Below are 27,561 nucleotides of genomic sequence, written 5' to 3'. Positions count from 1 at the left end.
GTAACAAAATATTATACACTGGACAGTTTATAAACAAGAGAAACTTATTTTCACAGGTCTCGAGGCTGAGAAGTCCATGGTCAAGGTGCCAGTATAGTCAGTGTGTGGTGAGGTCTCATTCCTTGTGGCTGGCTCTTTCTAGTTGTCCTTAGATGGTGAAAGCCTGTTGGCTCCCTCAAACTTCTTTTATAAGGGCAATGATCCATTCATGAAGGCTCTGCCACCCACCTTCTAGAGGTTCCATCTTTTTTTTTTTTGGAAACAGGGTCTTGCTATGTAGTCCAAGGTGGCCTTGAAATCACTATGCCCCCTAGGCTGGCCTTGAACTCGAGGCTATTCTCCTGCCTCAGCCTCTGGAGTACTGGGATTACAAGCATGCACCACCACAGCCACCTTCCAGCTTTTAATAGGAGTACATTGGGGATCAGATTTCAACAGGTGAATTTTAGAGGGACACCAGGATTGTGACCATAGTGCTGCACCAGTCTCTAGAATCAGAGTGGAGATCTGGTGGATATGGACACTTTGAGGTCTTGGTTAGTACTAGGGACCATGTAAGATGAAAACACTTGTTTTTAACTGCTAGTATCACTAATGTGACAGTTTGATGTTCTTACTGAGATGTGTGGAGCTAAATAGATCAAGGGAAGATGGCAGATGCTCATCTTTCTTCTTATGCGTACTCTGAGGTATTTAATCACCTTAGTGTCTATTTGTCATTTACTTAAATGCTAATTCCCACCACATAGACTTGAAATATTGCAATAGCTTCACATCTGGTCAACTTGCTTTTGCTACTCTGGTCTTCTTTCAACTCTACACAGACAGGTCCCATTAAAATATAATTTAGGTCTTGATACTTTTGCTTAAAACCCTTCAATACTCTATCTCATTGCACTAAAAACCCAAATAACTACAATAACCTTAAAGGCCCTATGTGATCTGGGTCCCATTTACCTTGCTGATACATCTCTTATTCTTCCTTTCTAAAGTAAATACAGCATTTAATTTACTACGTTTCCACCATTCTCACTGCTACATCTAACAGACAGGGCATGTTCCTACCTTAGAGTCTAGCATCTGTTATTTCCTTGCCTGGGCAGTTGCACCTCTGAAGTGTAAATGGCTGGGGGCCTTCACTCTCCAATGTCACCTTCAAACACTGAAGACTTTCCTGGACGTGTTAGGGTTTAGATCAGTAATGTCCCCCAAAGGCCCCATGTGCTCATAGGTAGGGCTTTTGGAAGGTGATTGACTCATGGAGGGCAATACAGCTGACATGTTTTTAGGAGGTGGAGCCTGGTTGGAAAAGGTGAGTCACTGGGACATAACCTGAAGTATATATCTCTCTTCTTGGCTCCTCGTTTCTGTCTCTGCTTCCTGGCCACCATGATATAGACAGCTTTCCTCAGGCCAGGCTCTTCCACCATGCTGCTGACTACCCAAGGACTGAAACCTCTGAAACCTGAGCCAAAACAAACCTCTCCTCCTTTAAATTGCAGGCGTCAGGTAATTTTTCCTAATGACAAGTAAAGCAACTAAGACATCATCTTATCTACAATTTCAACCTGATGCCTTTTGCTGAACACCTCAAATCCCTGATCCTTGCTTTAATTTTACTGACATACTATATCTGACCACTCTATATTTTTATCTTGCCTGCAGTCTCTCTCTCATCTACCACAACGCAGCCGCCATGAGGGCAGTTTCTTCATTTTTTTGTTCACTACTGTAACCCCTGTATTTCAAACAGTTCTTAGAATATAGGGGCCAGGAATTTAACTCAGTGGTTCTGCCACCTGCCTCGAAAGCTCAAGGTCCTGAGCTAGATCCCCAGTAACAAACAAAAACAAAGAATATAGTAGTTACTCACTTGTCAAGTGAATAAATGTATGAAAGGTAAGTGCATATATGATACAAAATCATCAAAGAAAGGGCCAATCCAAAGTTTTCAACCGATGTATCATTAGATTTCCTCACTGGTCATATTTCTTTTCACTACTGCTGCATTTAATAATAATAATAACAATAATAATAATAATAATAATAATATTGTGATTGCATGAAAGTACACATGGCATCTCTGAGTTTATTTTTTTCTTTTTCTTTTTTTGACAGAAAAGACAAAGGCTTGAGTTGATGCCCTACACCTTTCCCAAATCTGTGATTTAGATTCAGTAAGCCTTATAAGCCTTATAAGTGGTTCTCAAACCTGGTTCCTGGAAATCTTTGGCAATATAGAGAATCCAAGGCCTCACCCTTGAAATTCTGGATGAATCTAGAAGAATGCTATGAAATCCATATTTTTACAAAGTTCCCTAGAAAATTCTGATGATCAGCCAACTTTTTAAACTTCTGCTGACTTATAAGAGGCATGGCAAACCAGCTTTTGGCTAAATCCTAAAAGGTAGGCCAGAAATCATCTGGGCAAGCCTCGTCTTGACAAGGCTGAAGGACTTGAAGCAGAAGGAGGGAGATCACATTTATTCTCTTCTTTGTGCCTCTCCCTGGCTACTTGGCAAGGCTATGCCTGTAAATGTTACTAGCTGACTAAAGATATTCATGGTCCTCACAGCCCCTCCCCTCCTTTAATTAGCTTGCATGCCAGCAACATCTTGCCAGTTCTAACTTGGCTAAATTATCTCCAGAACATCCAGAGAAAATCATGAGTGTTTGAGGCTTTGTTTTGCTTTTGTTTCCGTATCTGTTTCAGTGGATGAATGAATTCATTTCCTTGCAAGCTGATCTGGAGAAGAGTCTCTCTTTTCCTTCCTATGAGCAATGTGTGGGAACAGGAGGATGAGGCAGAAGAGAGGAAAGGAGGATTGCCCTTAAATGGAAGCCCAGGGACTCCTCCCCAGCTGCTGTAGAGGATTAATAGCTATCACCACACAGGAGGAAGTGAACCCCCCCCCCCCCGACAACCTGTGCCACAGCTTTATTCTCATCTTGCTGAAGCGAGCTGGTCTGCCTCAGAGATTATTATTAACCACAGAAAGATGTGTGGCTGGTTACCTTGGCGCCAGTATGGGAAGGAGTGATAGCTGTGTGGAACAGCAAGTGATGATGTCTCAAAGATCATGCCCAATGGTGTGGAACTTGAAATATGCTGGCCATAGTGTGTTTCTTTGGCATATTTTAAGACGGCTATTCTGAGAAACTACAGATAGTTTCAGAAACTCCAAAAGGCTGCCCTTTTGTAAAAGAAACATATGTACAAGGAAATGTACCATAGTGAAGGAAACAGCCAATAGTATAAACAGACTTTTCTCTCTGATATCGTCCTTTCTGTCTAGGATGGATATTCCCAGGAAGAACTGATTGGGGTCTGACACATGGTCCAGGTAGAGATGACCATAGGTGGCATTTACCTGGGAGACTTCATCTGCATAACATGACAAGCCTTGTTCACTGTGTACTTGTCCCCTCAGCCTTCCATAGCTGGCCACCCCCTCCTCCCACTCCAGAAGTCCCGGCTCTATCCCTTTATATAATTTTATATAAGCTTCAACTGTCTAACTCTCCTTGAATCTCATATTTTGAGTATGGCTCCTGTGTTTCTGCACATTAATAAATTTGATTTTTTTCTTTATTAATGTATCTTTCGTCAGTTTACATCATGGACTGAAATTATCAAAACCTTAGAAGGAAAAGAGTATATTTAAATTTCTCTACATTGGTCCATGCTGAGAGGTGGACTATGTTAGTCAGCTTTCCATTCCTACAATAAAATATCTGAGATAATCAGCTTATAAAGAAAAGAAGTTTAGGCTTCAGGGTGTAGCTCAGTGGTTTAGCATGTATTTAATGAGTGCAAGGCCTTGGGTTGAATCTCTACCACAGAACACAGAGGAGGCAGAAAAGAGGAAGGAGGAAGGAGGAAGAGGGTGAGGAAGTTGTAAGTTGTAGTTTATGATCAGTTGGCCTGGCTATTTTTAGGCCTCTGGTCAAGCAGAGTGAAGAGGTGTGCACATATCAGGGAAGAAACATGTGGAAAAACAAAACAACTCATCTTATGGCCAGGAAATGGGGCGCTGGGAGCCCATGGTCCACTTCAAGGGTACACCTCCAGTGAGCTAAAGAACTCCCACTAGGCCCCATCTCTAAAAGTTTCCACTATCTCCCAATAGCACCATGCTGGGGACCAAGACTTTATCAGACTTTACTCTGGAAAACATTTAAGATCCAAACTACATCCTTCAGAGAGAAGAGGGTACATTTACAACTTCTCTAAGCTGATCCAAGGTGGAAGGGTGGGGAAAAATTCCATGGCCAGACATTGCCCAGAGGACAGAGCGCAATGTCATTTTGTCTTTTCACCAGCAAGGCAAAATGTTTAGGGCTAACACCTAGGGTTAGAGCACAGCTTCATCCTGCCCACTTTAGGATCTCAGGTCACATCAAGACATTTTACAGAAAGGGCTCTTTAACATGGTTGAGAAGACACTAATTCCATTAGCATAATAATGTTCCCAAGTTAAGCAAAGAAGAAGTCGATTTAAACAGAAGAAAAGGTTTTTGGAACCTGTCTTATCTCTTCCAATGTACAGGACCTACAGTGCCCTTATGTACACTGCCTAGCTAGCCCATTCAAAGAGAATAAAGATAAAACACTATGATTGATAGGCTGGTCAGAAGCCTAAAAGTTAAAATGGACCCTTGGGGAAGGTCAGGAAATTCAAGGAAGGTAGAGAGGCAGGAGATTGTGTGAAAGGAGGAAAGAGAGGAGACAATAGATGAAGGCCTGTTTCTGTGCTTATCAGAGAAAGCAATCAGTAAGACTCAAAGTTGGTTAAGTCAAGATGAGTTCAAGTCTTTTGGACTGGACCATCAAACATTAGATTTTTGTCTGGTTTTATTACTGGTGCAGAGGGTTTTATGCACCACATTGTCATGAAATGAAGAAGACTTAATATTTAGACTGTTCGTTTTCAAAAGATGCTAGCCTGGTGTGGTGAGGCATTCCTTTAATCTCAGCACTGCAGGAAGCTGAGGCAGAAGGATTGCAAGTTCAGGCCATGTCTGGACAACTGGGCAAGATCCTGACTCAAAATAAAAAATAAAAAAGGGGTTGGGGATATAGTAGCTCAGTGTGAGTTTCAACCTCCATGCTGCAAAAGCAAAACAACAAAAGATGCAATAGTTTCTGGTTTTGTATAGTGATGGAAATAAAATTATGTCATAGTAATAATAGTATAGTTAGGGCTCTTCTTTGATAAAGGCAAGGAAAATTAGTAGGTTTTTTTTTCCAGAATGATAGAATAAAGGATCTACCATTGTTAAGCAGGATTTTGCTTGTTTCAACTATACAGAGAAATAGATTGTGGAATGGGGTGCAGGTTATTTTGATTAGCTAATTTAGCTTACAAATACTCCAGTCATCTTTGTATGCATAAGTTTGAGTGATGTGTGTAGGTATACCTCACAGTATGCAGTCCTTCTCTACTTTGAATCTGACCCCACCCCTCATTTTCTTTCTTTCTATGGTGGGGAGGGGTGTGATGTAATGTGCCACTGAACTTTACTAGCCCTCTTGATGTAGTACAGGGTCTGGAGATAGTACCTCTTGGCTGGAGTTTAAAAAAAATGCATATAGTGCAAGGACCCGAGTTCAATCCCTGATACAAAAAAAAAAAAATGCATGTAACATATAATAAACCACAAAAAATATTATACCAGCTGAAGGATCAAATGGAAATTTGGGTTGTTGACTTATTTCCCCTGAACACTAAAAATGATGAAAGCAACTGCCACTACTGCCAACTAAGTGGGATCTTCACATAACTCCCAGAACAAATTCTCTTGAGTGTTGAATACTCCCATCGCTTGAGAATGACATTGCTAAAGTTTTATTTTTGGTACCGGGGATCGAACTCAGGACCTTGTGCTTGCGAGGCAGGTGGCAAAACCATTGAGCTAAATCCCCGGCCCTACTACTGAAGTTTTTGCTGAGATTGGTACTTACATAAATCATGAAACAGAGGAAGCTCTAAAGGTTCCATCCATAATTCTCAGAAAGTTTTTCAGAGTACTTTGAAAATTCGGAAACATGGTTGACAGAATAATGATCTCCCCTCAAAGTTTTCCATAAAGTTATCCAGAGTAACAACCCTGGAGATATTCCCAAAACCTGACAGTATGTGGCTTAAATGAATTGGGGATCTTGAGATGGAAATTAAATTAGGGGTATAATTACACTAGGGATCTTGAAATGAAAAGATAGCCCTGAATTACGTGGGTAGACTCAATGTAAATAACAAGGGTTAAGAAGGAGGTAGGGCCCCAGAGTCAGAAACACCTGAAGATGCTACACAACTAATCTTGAAAATAGACAAAGAGATTACAGGCCAAGAAATTTAAGTAGGCTATAGAAGCTGGAAAATGCAAACATTTTCACCTTAATCTACTAGGAGGAACATAATCTCAACGATACATTGGCTTTAACCCTTTGATGCTTATTTTGGACATTTGACCTCCAGAACTATAAAATAAATTTATAGTGTTTTCAGTTGCTAAGCTTATAATAATTGGTCACAGCTGCAATAGGTAATTAATAGAAGGAAGACTAATAAATATCTGAGTATGAGAAAAATACATCATTCATTACAGGAGACCCAGAGAACTCATTTAGGCAAAAGTGGCCTTAGATTCCAACTAAGGGCAACTGAAGATTTTAAAATATCTAGGAAGATCTCATTTCAGACCCTTCTGCCTCCTTTAGAATGTTAAGCTGTTGTTGAGTATTCCTTGTAGATATTAACCTTTCAAATGGCTCAAAGCAATTAACGTTTAAATATATTCAACTGCTGCCACTTTTAAAAGAATATATAACCCATTCACTACTTAATGCCTCTTCAGCTCTTGTATCACCCCCCCACACACACACACCCCACCTTTGTTTTTTTGAGATAGGGTCTCACTATGTAGTTTGGGCTGACCTTTAGCTCATTATGTAGCCCAGACTGGCCTTGAACTTGAGGAGATTCTCCTACCTCAACCTCCCAAGTGCTGGGATTATAGGCACCACCATAACTGGCCTGTATCACTCTTTACATCTTTTGGATGAGTTATCTACACTTTCTGATTTCATCTCCTCATATTTTTCTCGTGTCAACCCATTGCAATCACCTTAGTAAATGGCCTTGTGAGGTTACCAGTGCCACTAAACTCAATGTACTTGCTTTTAGTCATCTTATTTGACCTCTCAACCATTGCACTTGTTCACAGTTCCCTTAGAACACATTTCTCTTGATTTCTGTAATATGACAATGTTTTCCTTCAAGCTTTCTGGCTACTCCTTTTGTTGCAGAATTTAAGAGATCAAAGAGACCAACAGGTGAAACAAGAGGATTTTTTTGGGTACACACTAGCTCAGCAGAAGGCTGTCCAAAGGCTGAGCTCAGAACAAAGGAAAAGCTCTAGTTTTATACATATTGTGGGGTGATCTACTTAATGTCATGAAACTTGTGGGCAGGCAATTGAGTTTATAGAAGCAAAACAAAGGCATTTACTCAAACAGTGGCAGTTTGCAACTTGGCACACCTTGGTGGCCTTGGTGAGGTGAACAGAAACAGGCTCAGAAAAGCAGGACATTGTGGGACCATTACTTATAGGAGCAAAGTTGACAGGACAAAGAATAACAGCCACAAGGAGGGGGAAGACTAAAGAGGAATTGCTTAGGTTGGGGAAACTTTTTTCTTTTATTTAAAGTCCTGTTTCACTTTAGTTCTATTTTGTACACTTCTCAGAGCAATTACTGCATGCTTATGCTTATACTCCTGGTCTTCAACTTTGTTCTTTGTCTATATAGGTAATTTTTTCACTTTTGTGGCCTTTGATGCAGTCTATTCATATGAATAATTTATAATATAGATCTAACCAGACATCCTGAGCCTGGACCCCTATATTCAGATCTCTTAGAACTTCATATATAATATGTCCAAACTGAACTCATTATCTAATTTCTGATAGATTTCCCTCACCCTAAGACAGCTACTATATATAATAGCTGCCATCTTTCCATAATGCCCTGCTCTATCTACCTCATAATGCCCTGCTCTACCTCCCTACCTAAAGCCACCCCAAGATGGCTTCTCCCACAAAAGGATGACCTTCTTCTTCCCAGCATGCTCCTATTTCCATCAAAAGAGTAACCTAATTCTTGCTCTAGCAACTAGTGACGTCACTGGCTTCTCCAGTCCCTAGCCACTACCTCACTCAACCCCATCCCAGCTCCTATAAGAAACACTCCCTGTCCTGGCCATATTTTTGTCTCTCCTTTGTTCAGAGACAGCCTGGCAGATCGTCCCTGCAATAAAGGCTTGTTGTGGCCTGGTCTGGTCTTGGTTTTTGGCTTTTTTACCTGACAATTTCCACAACTGGTCTTCTATCAATATTACCCAGGCAAGTAAGATGGCATGGCCTTGCATCTACTTGCTAAAGTCAGAAAGCTGGGGTTATTTTAGATTTTTTCTCTATCCCTACACTTCTCCATCCATCCTTTTTTCATGCTGGGGATTGAACGCAGGGCCTCATGCATGGTAAACATACTCTACCACTGAGCTATACCCCCATACTCCTCTTGAATCTGTTTTATCAGAAAGTCCTATTAATTCAAACTTCTAAATATTTAACTTGTCTAATTTTCTCCATCACAGTGAGGCCACATAATATGCTTCTGCAACTTCTGTTCTCTTCGCCCTCTATGTCCTTATAACTCTCATTCAAAAACTTGTGTTCTCAGGGCATGGGGGTGTAGCTCAGTGGTAGACTGCTAGCCTAACATGCACAGGCCCTAGGTTCAGCCCCAGCACCACAAAAGAGAGATGACTAAATAAATTATATTCTCAATTTCCATGGGGTAATATGTTATCAAGAACTTTTTCAAAGTCTATGCTTCTTCCTCAATTTTCACCACTTTATGGAAATATAATACGTAACCATGAGGAATTAACAAGCTGGTAAGAGTCAGATGATACAAATGAGTTAGTAGTGGTATACCTGAGTACCTGCACATGTATTGTTGGAATCTATAGAGTGCAATTCAGAAGAGACAGAAAAGTATGTTGTAGAGAAAGAGCCATGAAAGTGGTTTGCGTGCATAAGAAGCCATATAGCAGATTTGAAGTGGATTAAAAATGTCAAAGTTGGAAGGCCCTGACACATTTGAGAGGAATAGCTCATAGAAACAAATATTATATGTCAATCTTAACTCTAATACACACAGTCATATCTAACTTTATTTTATCAACTATTTCTTCCACTTTTTTGTGGATCTAGCTGTTAGTTTAAATTTTACAATAAGAAAATGGACTCAGAGATGAGGTAAGGGCCAGGGATGTCTATGCTAAGTTAAATTGGCAACATATAGTTGCCTTGTTCTTGAGGAGGTCCTGAGGAACATGACTTTCAATGCCTACTCTCTGTGAAATTCCATCCCAATTTTATCAGCTTGATTTTATTTATTCATTTATTGCAATTTCAAGATGTAATTTCATCTCATCTTGAAATTACAAAAGATAATTAAAAAGTGATGGAGAAATTCTGAAAGAGGAAATTAAGAAAGCTTTTCTGTTTTCAGGAAAACTTGTGATACTCAGTACAAATGTTAACTTTCATAGATATTTCTTCCCATTAGTTACTTACTTTATTAGGTAAATTATATCTCTTGAGACTATTATCAAAGATAATGATAAAGGAGTTATTTTTTAGTTGGGCTCATATCCAAGGCACTTTAGAGAAGTACAAAAATTTGTGTAAGGTCTGACCAAATACTTAGCCAAATGGTTTTATACTGATACTTGGAGGTTTTGTTGTATATATTTGAGATATATTCTACATAAAAACTATATATATACATATATATATATGTATATATACATGTATATATATACGTATATATATACGTATATATATAAGTATATATATGTATATATGTATATATATGCATATATATGTGTGTATATATACATATATATGCATGTATATATGCATATATATGTGTATATATATGTATATATATATGCATGTATATATGTGTATATATATATGTATATATATGCATGTATATATATGTATATATATATATGTATATATATATATATCTGTTAATCCTAATATGTCAACTTTGTTAGGTTAAGAAAACCTAACAGATTAGTAAAGCAGATTCCTGGGTGTACCTGGGAGAGTAATGGAGGTACAGCTTTGTACTCTATATAGTCCCTCACCCATTCTTCTCCTGGTTTTCATCCCTGCCACCATGAACTAAGCAACTTTACTCTGCCATACACTTTTGCCATAATAACTGCTTAGGTCCAGCATACCATGGAATGAAGCCATGAGTAAGTTAAACCTTCCTTCCTTTAGGTTGTGGGTGTCATGTTTGTGTCTCAGCAATGGATAAGCTGACTAATTCAAGTTTTAGAGTTATCAAATAACTTCAACAACTATGATTTAATTTTCTTAACTTTTTACTACATCCCCTTCCCCCATAATTGTGAAAGAAAAAGAGAGCCCAGAGAAAGGGGACGCGGCGTAAAAACTAAACATTTACTGAGCCCCTACATTATGTCAATTTTCTAAGAACTTGTTCAGCAATCATGCCAAAGCAGAATAAATGTTTACATTTTGTTTCTATTTATCATGATTAATACCCTCAAAATCATTGAATAGTAGCAGGTCTGAAATATCCAAGCAATTTTTTACTCACATAACCCTGTAACCGTAACTGCAAAAAGACCCTTAAAAGTGAGATTTTTTTCTTTGTAAATAGGGAGGACTGGAGGGGTTGAAGGGAGGGCTGGGCAAGGGTGAAAAATAAGAACCAAGAGAGACTATGTAAAGGTGAAAATTTCCAATGATGAATGTCATTATATTGTATACCTAAAATGTACCAATGATTAGAATGAATAACCGATAATATAAAATAGGAAGAAAAGGTCCAAAGGGGTAGGGGTAGTGGGAGGGGCAGGGGAAAGGAAAGAAGGGAAAGGAAAAAATGATGAGAAATGGAAAAAATGGAAATAAAGTCTTTGTAAATAGGGAAGGGTGGAGGGCGTGAAGGGAGGGCTAGGAATGGGGAAAAAATAAGAACCAAGATGCATTATATAAAGATACAATTCCCAATGAGAAATGTAATTGTGTTGTATACCTACAACATACCAATAAAATAATTTAATACAAGAAAAAAATGAGATTTTTATTTTCCTTTTGGAGTCGAGAGGCTTCCAAATTTCTCAGGCCCAGGGCATAAATGGCTCCTCCATTTCTCCTTTACCCAGAGGAATGGACAAAAGATGCAGTTCCTGGCATGAGAAGGTCAAGTTCAATTTCATTCCCTAGGCAATGAAGGGAGAGGTCTGGGTCTGGGAAGGGCTAGATTTTGCCTGAAAATGTCTATTTTCCCTTGTATTCCCTCCCACATTGTTCTTTGTTATAAAAGAGCTCAACATACCTGAATATGGACAGATGGTGATTTGGAGGTTATAAGCCCCTATATCTTCATGGAGCTAGCTTTAAATAAATCTTTTTTCCTTTTTACCCAAACATAAGTCCTCCTTTGATTTGGCCAGTGGAGAGCAGATGACCTTGGGGTTATGAACCTAAGTGACCAGTAACAGTTTTGGCAACCACGTAGAGATTTAATTCCCTGCTCCTGAGAGGCATGTATCCAGGTGGTCACTTTAAGAGGGGCTGATTTTTCCTGGTTAGCTGAGCCCAAGGTCAGAACTCCAGGGACATCCCAGCAGCTGCCAAGGACACTTGCACCCAGGAATCTCCTTCCTTTCCTGTTCATGAGAACAGTTGCCTATAAATGCTTTTTTGGGCAAAAGGGAAAAGGTTGTTTGGGGAGCTGAGGTGCACCACCTAGTTTCCCACTGTAAAGTGCACTCCAGAGATCTGTCCCCACACTTTGGACCTTCTCTTAGGTCATTCAGCAGTGTCATTTGGGTGAAGGAAGGACTAGTACAATTAGAAACAATGGAGCTGAGGAAGTCACTCCCTTCCCTCCTTTAATTGTAAACAGCACTCTGCCCTGCAGTCAGTACCTCCTTTCCTTGTCCTAAGAGAGGTAGAAAATAAAATAACAAAAACTCAGGAGATCTCTGATGCTCCATGTGAGAGCATATACGTGTTGAATCTCCTAGTATGACCTTCAGCACCTTACCCTACTCAAATTTCATTATGGGCTAATAAATATGTACTACATCTCTTAAATATGATTAAGAGTAGAGTGAATTCTGGGACAAGCATGTGCATTTTGAGCCTCTAAGATGACTCAGCGTTCTGTCAATCATTCTGACTCTCATGCTTGAGTGTCAGGCCCACAATCTGTGAATTAAGGCTAGGGAAGTTCAAGGCCAATGAGTATTTTGCCTTGTGGGCCAGTTGGTATTCAGAGATTTTGTTTTCTCCAGTTGGGCATGAGGACACACAAAGCCTTGTGGATCACAGAACAAGATAACATCTTCCAGGAGGACCTGACCCTTCAGAACAATGCGGTAGAGGTTAAAATCCCACTTTAGGGGAAAACTCAGTTCCCTATTAACTTACATTCAATCCTTACAAGAATGCTTTGCCCTTCTTTTCCTAGCCCGTGCAACCACCATGGCTGATTCCTGAGTCACTCACCACCTCATCTGACTGCTTGTATGTACTCAATAAATAGTGGCAGGCTTGGAGAGTCTTGGTCTTTTGCCCCACCTGAGGCACTGACCTCCTCCATTTATCTACAGAATTCTTATCTTTTCTCTTTTGCCATACCCCTCAAGCAGCAGCCCTGGTGCATGGCTGGTCCTTGGTATTTGAGAATCTCTGCTATAAATTGCTCAGGAATAAGTGTATCTGTGCTACTTTGCAGATCCTCAGAAAGTTTTAGTTACCTAAAACTTAGAAAAAGGTGATTTTATAGTGATACTGTGTGGCTTGTGTAACTTAAAATATTGTACATAGGTAAGTTAATTAGATATCTTACAGGGAGATAGACAAGGCTAGTCTGAGAGAAGCCAACATGGAGGACAATCAAGACACATTCACTGAAGGCGTGCATTGTACAAGAAGAGAAACTACCACAGCCAAATGCTTCACCTAAGGATGAATAGCAGTGATTGATATTCTAAATACGTATCAATCACCTGGGTGGGGGACCAAGATCTTACCCACCCCTTCCGGGAAAGGTCCCAGACCAAAAATCCTTGTATGCTTGCTATGTGACTTGCTTCTCCACTGGATCCCCATTTAATCAATATTACCTAGGAGGTGACTATATTTGTTGTAATCTTATTGGTTGATCATAGTTTTGCCCACCTTGTGATTTTTCATTGGATCAATATTACCTAAGCAACTGTATTTGCAATCTTACTAGTTGACTATAGTTTCGTCCCACCTTGAGCCTACTTTACCTCTAGGCTTTGTCCCATAAAACACCTTTGAGAAGCAGGCCAGGCAGGCAACCCACTTTTCTGTCCCCTTCTGTCTCTCTTAGGCAGAAGTTTTCTTTCTTCCAATAAATTTTTCCTACTCTTAACCTCCATTGCTCCTAGAATTCATTCTTCGATTTTAGAGAACACAAACTCACATTTTGGATATCTACCAGGTTTGGGAGTTACATCTTCCCCCTATATTAAAAACACACACTAATTTCATGGAACTGTCCTTAAAAAGATTCTTGGGAGTAATGTTGGCCAGGATGACATCCATACCTACTTTCCTTGCCCTGTTCTGGATTAGTGGCAAGTACAAGCAAGGCCTTCTGTGCCCTGTCCAAGGCAGCTACTTGGCTAATATTAATGAGTTTCTTATTGGGGTTTAAAATTTCTCTCATTTTGGCTAACAGCCTTTGATTCATTTTAATTTTGTTGTTCTTTGAAATACTGTCAAAACTTGTTTGCGGAACATTGATTTTTGTCTCCTGCTGAGACAGGAGATTAGGGCACGGCAAAGCAGCTGTGCAAGCAGGCCTGACCTGCCAGTCATGGCCAGGACACATGCGCAGAACAGCTGCTGAGCCCTGCTCCTGGAATCAGAGAATGCTATCAGTCCCTGCACAAGATCAAGCAGGTTTTTGATAAGATGGCCCAGATCTGAGGTCAGAATAGGGGTATGAAAGATGGCAGTCACTAAGCTCTTGGCTGTGTGAGCTTTTCACAGGCTGGCCAGGTCCTTTGCTGGGCTTGCTTCTCTTTAACTGGCTCACGCTTGCTCTGCAGAGCACTTCATTTCAGAACACTTCTTTTTTCCCTACTTTCCTTACTTTTAATACCTCTACCTTTAATAAATGTAAAACCCCTACTTTTTTTGTTTTGTTTTGTTTTTCTTGTCCAATTCTTTGAGCAAGCCACTCAGTAACACTGCCACTTCCATTCCTCAACTAAGGAAAGGAAACAAATGAACAATAGAAAAAAAAAAAGGAGAAATTTGCCTACAGAGAGCTTGGCTTTGTTTTTCTCAGTGGGAATGTTGTTCCTAAAATGGTTTCTTTTTTCCATATATAGGCCTTGAGCAACAGAGCCAGGATAAGATATGTAAACTTCTAACTAGCTATATCTAAATTTTGGCACAATGGAAAATGTCTTAAAACCTGAGGCAAGAGCTTTTAAATGGACTAAGACCTTAATAAGGCAGAAAAAAAGTTTCAGGAAATTCAAACTCAGATTAACTAGGGTAGGTGTGCAATCTCTTTTGGGATATATATTTGTCACCTTGCTACAACCAGGAATCTTACCCTCAGACATGCAAATTTAAGATGAAGCATTGCTTAAGACTGTAAATGGGAAACTCGTGCCAATAGAGTAACTTTTTAAAAAGCTGGCAAATGATAACTGTAAGTCTGTTTTATATGTGTTGACATGAATTTGTATATTGTATGTTATGTCTGTGTGTGGATTTGTGTTTGTATATTATTTAAATGGTATCAGGCTAATTTAAAAATAAGAGTGTTCACTAATAAAGCATAAACCCAAATGCCTTCTTGTTAACATCACTTAAGGAAATGTTTTAAAGATGTAATAAAGGTATCCTCAAAACTATTAATATACATTCTGCCTATGTTAGCCAATCAGAATTATATTTTAATTTTTTGACTTTTGAAATAATATTTTTAGTTTCACAAAAGTTGTAAGAGAGACTGAAGAACATAAAGAGAATGTAATTAAATTTTTTTAGTTTGTTAGAATCTTAAACTCTTAGGAATCAGGGTCAGTTGAATATTGAGAAAAGGTGGCACATATATTAATATAGTGCTGACTGGGTATTCTTTTACTTAAAAGTTTAAATTATTTAGCTTTTCAAAAATGTTATGTAACAATAATTAATGTGAAGGCTGCTTCTAGTATTAGTAGAAGGGCTCCTAAGAGGTAGTATTTTGCTAAATGGTTTATAGCAAAAATGGCTGTAAATCTGCGACAGAAAATAAAAGGAAAAAAGAAAATCACAAGTCATGATTTTTATGAGTAGCAGGTAAGGACCTTGGTCTACCTATTTCCTATCACCATGGTGGTTTTTCTATCATAGCTGGGTCAGTTTCAGGATTGGTTTGTTCCAGAGTGCCTTCAGGACTGCCATCTTAAACAAGAGTGGTTTACCAACACTGGCAGCTTCTACTTGATTATTCTGTTCAGCAGAAGTTGACATGGATAATAGATATCCCTATGTCTTATTACAGTAGAGAAGGAGGAACAATTAAAAATTTATGTGCATTAGATATTTGTAAATAAAAGGCTATTTGAGAGCTTTCTTACTAAGTCTACCAGAAGGAATAGACAACTTTGTCTTATACATTGACTTGGGTCTAAGTAAATATTGTGCAATCATGCTATAATTCTTCATAATTGCCTGAAAGAGCTATGTCCATCTTTATACGGGCAACAACTTCTACAACTTTAGAATGCTGAAGGTGCTAAAATAGGATGAATATTTCTCCCTGTAGTTTGTGGAACTTTCTAGATCTTCTGAGATATGCCACTTTAAATGCCTATGAATAGTAAATTTCCTTTTATAGTCTTCCAAGTGGGTTCACTTATAGACATCTTTATTGTCCAGGACAGGTTGTGTTTTTTGGGGGTTTTTTTTGAGGTACCGGGGATCAAACTCAGGACCTTGAACTTGCAAGGCAGGTGCAGTGCCACTGAGCTAAGGCCCCAGCCCCAGGACTATTTGTTTTTGAGTGACAAAATTTTGGTTAAAAAATAATTCAATGGGATCAATGTATATGTTCCAATTCAAAAGCCCCAGAAAACCTTTCAAAGATTTTTAAATAGCATTATGTTGTAGCATACGTAGATGTAATTTCCAGATATGGACTACAACTTTTGAGAGTTATTCTCCTCAATAAAAAAATTGTTTGGGAACATTAATTTGTTTGTCAGATGTTTTACATTTTATGGGATATGTAGGGGTAATTGTTAAAACTTAAGTTATATGGATATATAAATGAAACATCTGAGTTATTGATGATTAAGTTAAAATACTAAAGATATTTGCTAAATATAAATTTATGTATTCTGTTTCTTAAAATTCTTTGCCTAAAATGTATGAGCCTATAACATCAAAAGATATCTAATCCTTGGGGCCGGGGATTTAGCTCAGCGGCACAGAGCCTGGCTGGCAAGCGCCAGGACCTGAGTTCGACCCCCAGTACCAAAAAAAAAAAGATATCTAATCCTTTAATAAATTTGAATAACTATTCTGGAAGGACAATAAATATCTAAAAATGAACACTTGTCAACTATGGGTCAAGTTAAAAATGAGCTTTAAATAATGTTTCCATGATTAAGGGTTGTATCTTAAAATATCCTAAAATTAATAATTTACATAAACACAATCCATTTAATATTCTAGTAACAGTTGGTTTTAAGAAAAATAAATCTTCATATGACTTATCTGGTATTTAATGGGTTATTTATATGGTTTAATGATAATAATTTTAAGAGGTGCTAAAAGGCTACTTCTCTGTAATAGATAACTGCTATTAATTTACTGTTAAGTCTACTTAAATTAAGTACTTACAATGAGTCTAAAAATTTTTTTGTTTGTTCCTTTGTTTTTTGAGCTCCGTCTACCTCACTCAGCCTCCTGAATGCTGGTATTACAGGCATGCACCACCATGCCCAACAAGTTTTAAAAATTTTAAATAATTTTGTTTTCACAGAAAAAGTTTGTAAGTTTCAGAAACAAAGATTTTGGGCTTTTCCCACCTCAAGTATGTTATATGTTTTTTTCTAGATGTACAGCACTTATCTACATATAACATAATTTGGGACGCAAATATAAATTAATAACAAGTTTTAAAGTGACTGATACCTATGTGTGGGTGGCATGTTTATAAAAGTTTTTGTTGTAATTTGATCATATATGTTCATGATATAACTTTAAGTAAAACATTTCTAATTCGAGACAGTATGTTCTATGAAAAATATTTTAAAAAGTAAAAATGTAACACAAAGGGAGAATGTTAGTATCTTTATATAAACAATAAAGATTAGGATATTAATCTATTAGTAAAATTTACGGCAGAACTTTGAAAAAAGAGGTTTTAAATTTTTTTTTTTTGGTTTGTATTTGGTACCGGGGATCGAACTCGGATCCTTGAGCTTGCAAGGCAAGCGACAGAACCACTGAGCTAAATCCCCAGCCCTTTAAATTTTTCAAAATAACATGCTCTCTACTGTCTTGTTAGCATTAAATTTTTAGAAAAACAAAGTCATAAAAGTTCATATTTATTGTTTAAAGTTTTGTTTTATAATTTTGGTTACAGACTACTAGTATATGATTTTCCTTATTTTTAAAAATGTAATTACCCTGTATAATGCAGTCAGTCATAATTGTTGTCTTAAAATACTATAAAAGTAACTAAATTGTTTTGTTCGGTTGTTACCTTGTGTATTGCTTATAGCCATATAAGAAGGGGTTATGACACTGACTCCAATCCTGTCACAGCCCTTCTAACTCTCTAACCATTCTGACTGACCATCAGCGGGGAAAGCTACCTCCACCCCAGGGGACAGGCTGCAGATGGCTAACGGGGAATGACTTCAGAGACAAGGGGGTCAAATTGTGACCATCAAAGAGTCACGTGTTTGTCATCCTGACCAATATAAATAGAGCTGCAGAGGTCATGAAAGAGGGTTCATATGCATTGTTGCCTTAAAGCAAGATGGTTAGATATCTCCTGACTTTTGCTTTCTTTTGTATCTGACTTCTCAATTTTTAGTGGTACTTTTTCAGGCTCAAGTATTTGGCTTCCCTTTGCTTGTGCTCTAGCTACCTTTGATGGGATCTATGCACCAATCCAACATGAGACAGCCAACCACACATTATGTGGCACCTCAAGACCCTGAAGATTGAGGGTGGAAATAAGCAAGGAGGGAATTGTAACTGGCATTGCAAAATGGACTGTAAAAAGTTAGAAAAATCCTAAAATGTACCAATAAAATTAATTTTTAAAAAAATTAGAAGATTTTTTTTCTTTTGGAATCTAGAGGCTTCCAAACTTCCTCATGCCTAGGGCATAAATGACTCTTCCATTTCTCCTACACCTAGAGGAAAGGACAGAATATGCAAAGGAGGGAGAAAGTCCAGCCCAATTTCATTCCCTTAGGCAAGGGAGGGAAAGGTCTGAGAAGGGATAGAGCTAGCCTGAATATGTCTATTTTTCCATTGTATTCCCTCCCATACTGTTTCTAATTATGACAGAGCCCAACGACCTATATGTGGAGAGCCTGTGATTTGAGGCAAATAGGCCCCTCTATTTTCTCAGAGCTACTTTTGAGTAAATCCTTTTTCCTTTTCCCCCCAAAAATGGCCCCTTTGATTTGGTCAGTGGTGAGCAGATGAGACTGAGAGTATGAAACTAAGTGACCCATAACAATCTCACTGCTCTGCTGCTGTTAGGTATCCAAATAGATCCATGCAAGCATTGTTCCATTAGCATCTCCTGCTGAACTAGGCGTCATTCACAGTACTTCTCAGTTGTGTATGGAATTTTCCTGACTTTAAAAGTATAGGGCAGGTGTCCTGTTTCTTTTTGCTTGCATCTATTCTTGATTTATGATCTCGCAAATACTAAAAATCTTAGGAATTGGCAGTAAGTTTACAATTAACACTGTGGGCCTTTGTTCTGGCCACTTTCCAAGATGTCCCTCCCAGTGTCTTCTGGTTCTAACCACCTGAACAAACAAAGACTTGGGGCACACATTCATTTTCAGGAGACCAACTTCCCTTTTTGTCTCTAACTTAAAATATATAAACTACTTAAATATAATCTACATATGTACTACTTGGTTACCTCAACTCTTGAAAGCACTTAAGTCAGAACTTAAAATGAAGCAAAATATGCTTAAAAAAATGGTGTGCAGGTATTTCTTTCTTTGGGACTCTAGCTGGCTTTAATCAGTCTCATAAATTGCTTTTTTAAAACTTGGAATTAGCCTCAAATAATCAATATCGTTGATGGGTAAATCAGTCAGGGTGACTCAGCTTCACACAACAAGATACACGTCAGCAGCATAGACAATGGGAGTTTGTTACTGCACAGAGGTGAAGTCTGGGTAATCTCAGAACCAGCTCATTTTGGGGCTCAAGTGAGCTGGTAGTTTTCTCTTGGATTCTTTTATTTGTCCCTTTATTTTCAATGTGACTGCATTCTTCCTAGGGCATTGTCTAAGAATTGCAAGAGAAACGAAGTCCTGTCTTGTCTCCCCTTTGTAAGAACTGGGAAACCTTCTACAATGGCTGCAAAAGTCTTTCATTCTCTCCTTCTCTTCCCCAACCCCTCTTCATTTATGCACACCTTTGTGATTATATTGTATTCTTTTTTTTTTTTGTACTGGGGATCGAACTCGCAAGCGAGGCAGGCGGCTGCACCACTAAGCTAAATCCCCAGCCCCATATTGTATTCTTAAAGGAATCTTGCAAAGGAGGAAATAAACAGATGATTGGTTAACACTGGTATCTTGGGGTGTTGGGGAAAATCCCTGAAACATATCATTTGCCTAGATTATGAAAAAAATTAGGTTCTGTTAAACAAGGATGAAGAATGGTGCCTTCTGTGTTGGTGACTAATACTGTCTGCCACAGTGAACAAAACTGTTTTTATACTAGATGCCAATAATAGTGTATCATTCAGTGCTATTTTTATTTAAATAACTTGAAAACCCAAGTCTTAACTGGTTTAAGCAATAAAGAGAATTCACTGGCTTCTGAGATCCTGCTGGCTTCAGGTAAGTTAGTGACCTCAACAGTGTAACTGAAGATTTGACTTCTTTTGGTCTCTCTGCTCTTTGCAGTGTCAGCTTCTTCTGAAGCCTGCTACAATTCTGGGATACATATGGCTGCTACTGTCTTCTAGGGCTAATCCTCTTTCAACCTAGTGTCAAAGAGACTCTACCTGTATTTACTACAGAAAAATAGGCAGCTTATCTTTACTATAAACCACAATAAATATCTCATATTTCAGTGGTTCATTTAGTTTATAAGAACATCTCTAAATCAAGAAAGGAGATATGCAACTGATGTCTAAGGTTATGACAATACAATTTATTTAAGCAAAGCAATTTACATCAGTAACTTTCTGACAGAAATGAAACCAAGAAGACAAGTAAATGAATAAAGGACCCTCCCCACTATTATATGGATCTCATATTGCAGCCATTTTCCTAGTAAGATTTTGTTTGTTTTGTTTTGTTTTTTGATTTTTGGTACTGGGGATTGAACTTGGGTCCTTGCACTTGAGCAGCAGGTGGCAAAACCACTGAGCTAAATCCCCGGCCAACTTATGTGAGGCATGTAGTGAAAGTAACACCAATTTCAAAATTCTAGCATAATAAGAAATAATTTAAGATGTAATTCACTGGTTTTGACAAAGATTAAAAAGTGACTGTGACATGTTGATATTGGAGAGATACAATTAACTTTTTAATAAAAGAATTAACAGCTCGGTGTGGTGGCACATGCCTCAGCACTTAGGAGGCTGAGGCAGGAGGACTGCCATAAGTTTGAGGCCAGCCTGAATTATGTAGTGAGATCCTATCTCAAAAATAAAACAAAACAAACAAAAACCAAAAACCAAAAAATATCCCCAAACTAACAATTAGGTTCCAAACTAACAATTAGGTTCAAAGACTTTGATATCATTTGAAGAGATTTTTAAAAATCAAAGTATATAAAAAAGAAATATTTTAGTAGCATGTACTTTTTAGTATACAACAACACTTAATGATGATACGTCAGCATTTTTAACATGACTACCATATACATCATGGTATATATTATAAAATATACCCTTGAACAAGTTAATAGGGTCCAAAGGCCAGAAAATGAATTATGATCCATTATTCATACATTAAGAAATTCGAGGAGGAAAAGTAGCTTCCAAGGGAAGTAAGGGGAAGGGGTCATGGCCTACACTCACATGGATGACCCCTGCAATAATTTCTTAAAACTTTGGGCAAATCAGCTTCTCTGGGTGTCAGCCTCTTTGTTTATAAAATAAAAGTTGGACTGAGGAATGTAGATCAATGGTAGCGTGTTTGGCCTTGTTCAATTCTCAACAGTGCAAATAATAATAATAATAATAACAATAATTTATATAATCAATGAAAATTATCCAAAATTGTACAGTTGTATGATTATCTTAGGGATTTTGAACCTCTGAGCATGTGTTTTAAACTATTTTGTCATTCTTAAATTGACATTTAAGTTCCTTATGTCCTCACTGTGTTTATGTTTCCCATAGTGGATACACAGTGCCATATTTGTTGAGATAATCAGAGGCAATGATTGTGATTATGGCTCTATTTTCTTCATGACAGTTGGATGAATTGGAGTGAATAGCTTATTTAGTATCCCCCTTGTGTTATTTGACCCAAAAACTACTTGTCAGTCCTTTCTTAGAAAACAAAGTACAAAAGGGGCTAAAGGAGGACAAAAATAAATTGATTAATACTGCTTTAACTTTTTAGCTTTTGAAATTTATAAACCCTCCTCTGGACAGGACAGAGAAGCTGGAATTTTTCTTCCTGAGACAAATTACTGAAACACTAATCCTGAGCTGGAGCTCTTGGTCATAAAAAACTCCTTACCTACCTTGTGTGATATTAATGATAAGACCTTACCCATCTTTCAGAAGGGGCTATATCCTACTCAGCAAGGAAGGAATGTGAAGAATCTGAACAGACAGGCCTTGCTGGGCTTCCCCACTCAGACTATTAGTATTAGATTAGACCCATTTTTGTTCAATAATATTGTCCATGCAATGAATTTTGTATAAAACTCCACAGGTACAGAATTTAGAGAGCTTTTGAATAGCTGAACATGTGGAAGTTCCTGAAGGGTGCCTACATGGAGAGGGCATGAAAATTCTGGGCCATTCCCTCATACCTTACCCTATACTAATCTCTTCATCTGTACCCTTTGTAATAGGCTTAATAATAAACTGATAGGGCCGGGAATTTAGCTCAGTGGTTCCGCTGCCTGCCTCGCAAGCACAAGGTCCCAAGTTCGTTCCCCAGTACCAAAATAATAATAATAATAATAATAATAATAAACTGATAAGTGTAAGTAATTGTTTCCCTAAGGTCTGGGAACCACTCAAGCAAATTAATTGAACCCAAGGAGAGTATCTTAGTTATTGTTCTCGATCCTTAGACAAAAATACTCAACACCCGAAAGTTAAAGAAGGAAAGGTTTATTTTGGCTCACTGTGGAGGCTTCAGCCCACAGTCAGCTGGATTCATGGCAGGATGGGGTGGCACAAGAGCATGGTGGAGGAGAAGTGCCTTCATGGCATGCAGTGGGACACAGAGAGAGATCAAGGGAGGTGGGATGGAGGTATGGACCCTTCCAGGCCACATCCCCAGTGACCCATCCCTCTGACCAGGCTTCACCTTCCAACTTCACATTTAGCTGTAAACTCATCCACTGATGCATATCACGCCCCCATGATCCAATCACCTCATCAAAACCCTACCTATGAGCACAAGAGGCTTTGGGGGACATCTAGATGTAAACCATAGTAGAGAGGGTTATGGGAACCCTTGTTTACAACCAGTTGGTCAGAAGCACAGGTAAAAAACACCTGGGGCTTTTGATTGGCATCTGAAATATGGGAGGGGCAGGTTTGGGAACTGAGCCCTCAATCTGTAGGATCGGCTCCAAAACTGAATTGAATTGGGAGCCACCCCACTGGTGTCTGCTGCAGAATTGCTTAAACCTTCAACTGATTATCTCTGCCTAGTTAGGAATGCAGGTGTATGTAACTCTGCATGTGTAAACACAGGTCTGTGTGGTCCAAAAAACACCCAGAAAGGAAGTATGACAGTGTGATGTATGAGGTAACAGAGGGTGAAAGGCTTCTACTCAACAAGGAATCATTTATCTGGTCTTATTCCATCTTAAAGTTGCACTCTGTCAAAATTGTCCATCTTGCCACCATAGCACAGAAGAAAGAGAAGGGGAGAGGGGAAAGAAAGTGGAGGGCAGGAGGGAGGAGAGGCAGCATAGTAGAGGGGAAGTTACAGGAATGAGCAGTCATTTGGGAATTTTCCAGAGGACACCTGGAAAAAAGTGAGACTAAAGCCCCAGAACTGTGCTATGGAGTAGCAAAGTAGACTCTTCTACAGAAGCTCTGTGAGAAAGGGGTGCTCTGAGAGAGAACTGCAGATAAGGTGAACTGAGATTCCGCTCTGTGTAAAGAAGCCTTGCTAAAAGGGAGTGACTCTGTCATATACAATGTGAGCTTGGGACACTGCAGGAGCAGTGACAACTGCAGAACCATGGCAGAGGGACCAATTGTGGACAGGACCAGAGAGCAGTTCTTGCTAGCTACTAAGTCCTTAGTTAAAATATTGGAAGTTAATATTAGAACTACATATTTTTCTCAAGGTAACTTTAGAAAACTATATCTTCTTTGTCCCATAATATAGTTTCAGACATTTTCAGTCTCTTCATCTTCACATAGCTCTGAGTCAAACAAGCCTTTAGACGTCAGTGATAGGTATGGGAACAAGGAGGAAGCATCTCACTCTGGCATTCAGGTATCTAGAGTGACGAAACTGGATAAGCAGCATTATTTTCCAAGAGCTCCTGAAATAAAGCCTGGTCCAATCTGGATGTGTCACACGTTACATATACTTAGATACATTGTACATTCACATACAGAAAAGCATGATTCCAAGTCAAGAGAGACCAGCCCAAATAATGCAACCAATCAGAGGCAAAGCTGGAAGCCTCCCATCTCCTCCTTCATCAGTGCCACAAGTTCATATAAAAACAAACCAACATAGAAGTTTGATTGAATAAAAATTCTAATGGATTGATAATCAACCAAGAGAAAAGTATGAACAAATGAAATAATACACGTTAGAATTTCTGAATGAAACCCATGCATTTTGGGAGGTTTTAGAGATTTGGTTTCATTCATTTATCTCTGATAGTACATGCATCATCACAAACTTCTAAGTTAGGACTTGGGGATAAAATAATAACTAAAACAAGCCCCTATAGTCGAGGAAAAATGTAAATGCTCAATTTTTTTATGTTACTCAAAATCAGCTTGTTTGTGTCAACAGTCTTGTTAATTGGTTTAGTTTCCAAATAAAAAAATTACAGATGTTCTCAAATATAAAAGGATACTCCGTAATGAAGGCAAGAGTTGAGAAGTATTTTTTTTTTTTGAGACAGTGTCTCACTATGTAGCTCAGGCTGGCCTTGAGCTCATGGCTATCCTCTTGCCTCAGCCTCCCAAGTACTGAGATTACAGGCATGCCAGACCATGCCTGGCCTTTAGAAGTATAGTAACTTTAAAAACACATTCTTTAATTTCTTATTGCCAAGAAGAATATGAGTAAATTGGTATATTAGCACTATTCTCTTGTGTAGATATAAGATTATAACATTACCATTTACAGAAAAGACCAAATTGAGTTCAAACTTGGGCCTTTCTAATCACTTGCTGTGTGAGCTTGATAGAGCTACTTAAATTTTCTGTGTCCATTTCTTTTGTCAATACACCCATCAATATTGTAAGGCACTTAAGATGAATAGTTCAGACTTCTGGGAAGATGGCAAAGTGGTGAGCAGCAGAAAAAAGAGACTTTCTGAGATTTGGTATCCTGACACTGGAATATAGCAGCACAAAGAGGAGGAGGAGGGGGGAGGGGGAGGAGGAGGGAGGAGGAGGGGGAGGAGGAGGAGGAGGAGGAGGGAAGTGATTCCCCAGGACCCAGTAAGGATCTGAGGCAAGAACTGAAGACTACAGGGAGAGTGAAGAGAGAAACTTTAAGAAGGAAGAAGGAGGGACCAACCAGCACTCTCTCCCAGAGCCCAGACTCTTGGCACGGGAATGGCAGGTCAAACCTGCAGATGCACAGTGACTACTGATGACCCTAGAGGCCTCCATGGAGAAACACACCAGAGGAGAGGGTGATTGGCTGGTAGCCATTCTTGTAGAGGGGCCAACTGAGCTCAGAACTCAGAATAGCTGCAGGTGGACTCCATCTAGTGACTCCTGGTGCCTGGTGAGAGTGCTGAGTTCAAGTTAGCAGGAGGTCAGGGAGTGGAGTTCAAGTTGGCAGGAGACACAGAGAGTGTTGTAGGCTCATGGAATCTGGTTTCAGCCTCATAGCCAGAAACCAGCCTAAACTTCAGAGGAACTAAAGGGGAAGGCTGTCCGGGATTATCAACTACCCCACCATGAAGCTGTAGCTAGCTTTCTGAAATTAATTAATTTGGCTCTGGACTCTGTTTGGCCACATTGTCTAACAGTGACAGCAGAGACACAGCTTGAATTGGACATTTTTGGAGTTTTTAATCTTTTTTCTTTTTCCTTTTCTTTTCTCTTTTTCTTTTTTCTCCTTTCTGGTTCTTGTTTTGTTTCATTTAGTTTTTTCTTGATTGTTAGAACAGTTTCTAGTTTTTGTTGTTGTTGTTCTGTTCTTGTTTTTATTTTCTTCTTTTCTCTTTTCCACCTGTTCTTTTCATGTTTCCTAAAGTTTGTTCTCCAGCCTTGCTTCTGATCTCTTCCTCTTCTTCTATTTCTGCTTTTTACCCCCTAATCAATTTTAAATCTTCTCTCCTAAAAGTAAAAGTGCCACATTAAGTGTTACAATTTGTCATTTTCTAGGCTGTCTGTATTTGATGCTATCTTTATTGTCGATTGTACTACTTTAGCCAAGGTGACATGATTGTGCTAATCAGTTGTTCCTTCTGGTATACCAAGACTGATTACTTAAGGGGTTTAAAAAAACCTTATAGGCCAGTTTCAAAGAACTGGCAGCTGGGCCAAATAGCAGAAACTTCTCATCTCCAATAAATTGAAGAGGTAGGATCCTACAGCAGACTCAAAACCCAAAGCTAGCTATACCTGGAAGATGCTTCTGAGAAGTAGTCATTTCCTAAAGGTTCTGAATACTGGGAATAAAGCTACTTGCCATAAGCAATTTATAAGCATCAACTCAGGAATAAAACAAACAAAAAAAAGAAAATGAGAAGACACTTAAATAAGGTGCAACCTCCCACAGACTTTCAGCCCACTAAAGACAAACCCAAGGGGTAATGAAGTGGAACAATCCAAAAGCCACCCACCTGGGCTCTCTGAAGTGGTAAAAACAGAAGTAACAAAGGAAATGAATGAGGCTCTAGAAAAAATCAAACCAGAAATAATTTTCCAGATAACTAGATGGTGACCAGAGTGAAAGCTACAGATAAAAAAAATAGAGGAGCTCAGGAGCATGATGGAAACCATGAACACCCAGCATAGGAAAGAAATGGAATCCATGAAACCAATTCAAACAGATAGCCAGGATATTAAAAACTTCATTGAAAGTATATGCAGCAGACAAGCCAATGTGAGGACAGAATATCAGATATAGAAGACAGGATTTTTGCTAGTGATCATCAAAAGAGAGATTTATTAAAATAGCAAGGGACCATTAAAAATCAATCCAGCAGCTGGTAGATGATGCAAAGAATAACATAAGATTGATTGGAGTTGATGAAAAAGGAGATAGCACAAATGACATAAAAAAACCTGATCTCAGAAGTAATGGCAGAAAACTTTACAAGTAGGGAAAAAGAATTTGACATAAAAAAGTGAGGCAAAAAGGACTCTAATTTGCCATGATTAAAAAAAAAAATCTTCCCCAAAGCATATAATGATAATGATTCCAGGCCGGGGATTTAGCTCAGTGGTTTCGCCACCTGCTGCACAAGTGCAAGAACCCAAGTTCAATCTCTGGTACCAAAACAAAACAAAAAAATCATGATTCCAGAAATTTAACACAAGGGCAGAATATTGAAAGCTGTTAGAGAAAAGAAACAAATCACCTATAAAGGAAATCCCATCAGAATCACAACAGACTTCCCAACACAAACTTTCAAGTTAAAGAGAGCTTGGAGTGAAGTATTTTAAGCCCTAAAGGAAACGACCTCCAACCTAGATTTATGTATCCTGCAAAACTATCCTTCAAAATTGATGGAGAAATAAGAGACTTCCATGACAAAGAGCACCTGAAGAAATTTATAACCACCAAATGAGCACTCCAAAGTGTTCTGAAGTATATTCTAGCA

Source organism: Heterocephalus glaber, unplaced genomic scaffold (assembly GCF_053883595.1).
Source record: "Heterocephalus glaber isolate CG9 unplaced genomic scaffold, H.glaber_assembly_v1.0 deba00001463, whole genome shotgun sequence".
NCBI classification, from domain to species: domain Eukaryota; kingdom Metazoa; phylum Chordata; class Mammalia; order Rodentia; family Bathyergidae; genus Heterocephalus; species Heterocephalus glaber.
This window is presented reverse-complemented; position numbering follows the sequence as displayed.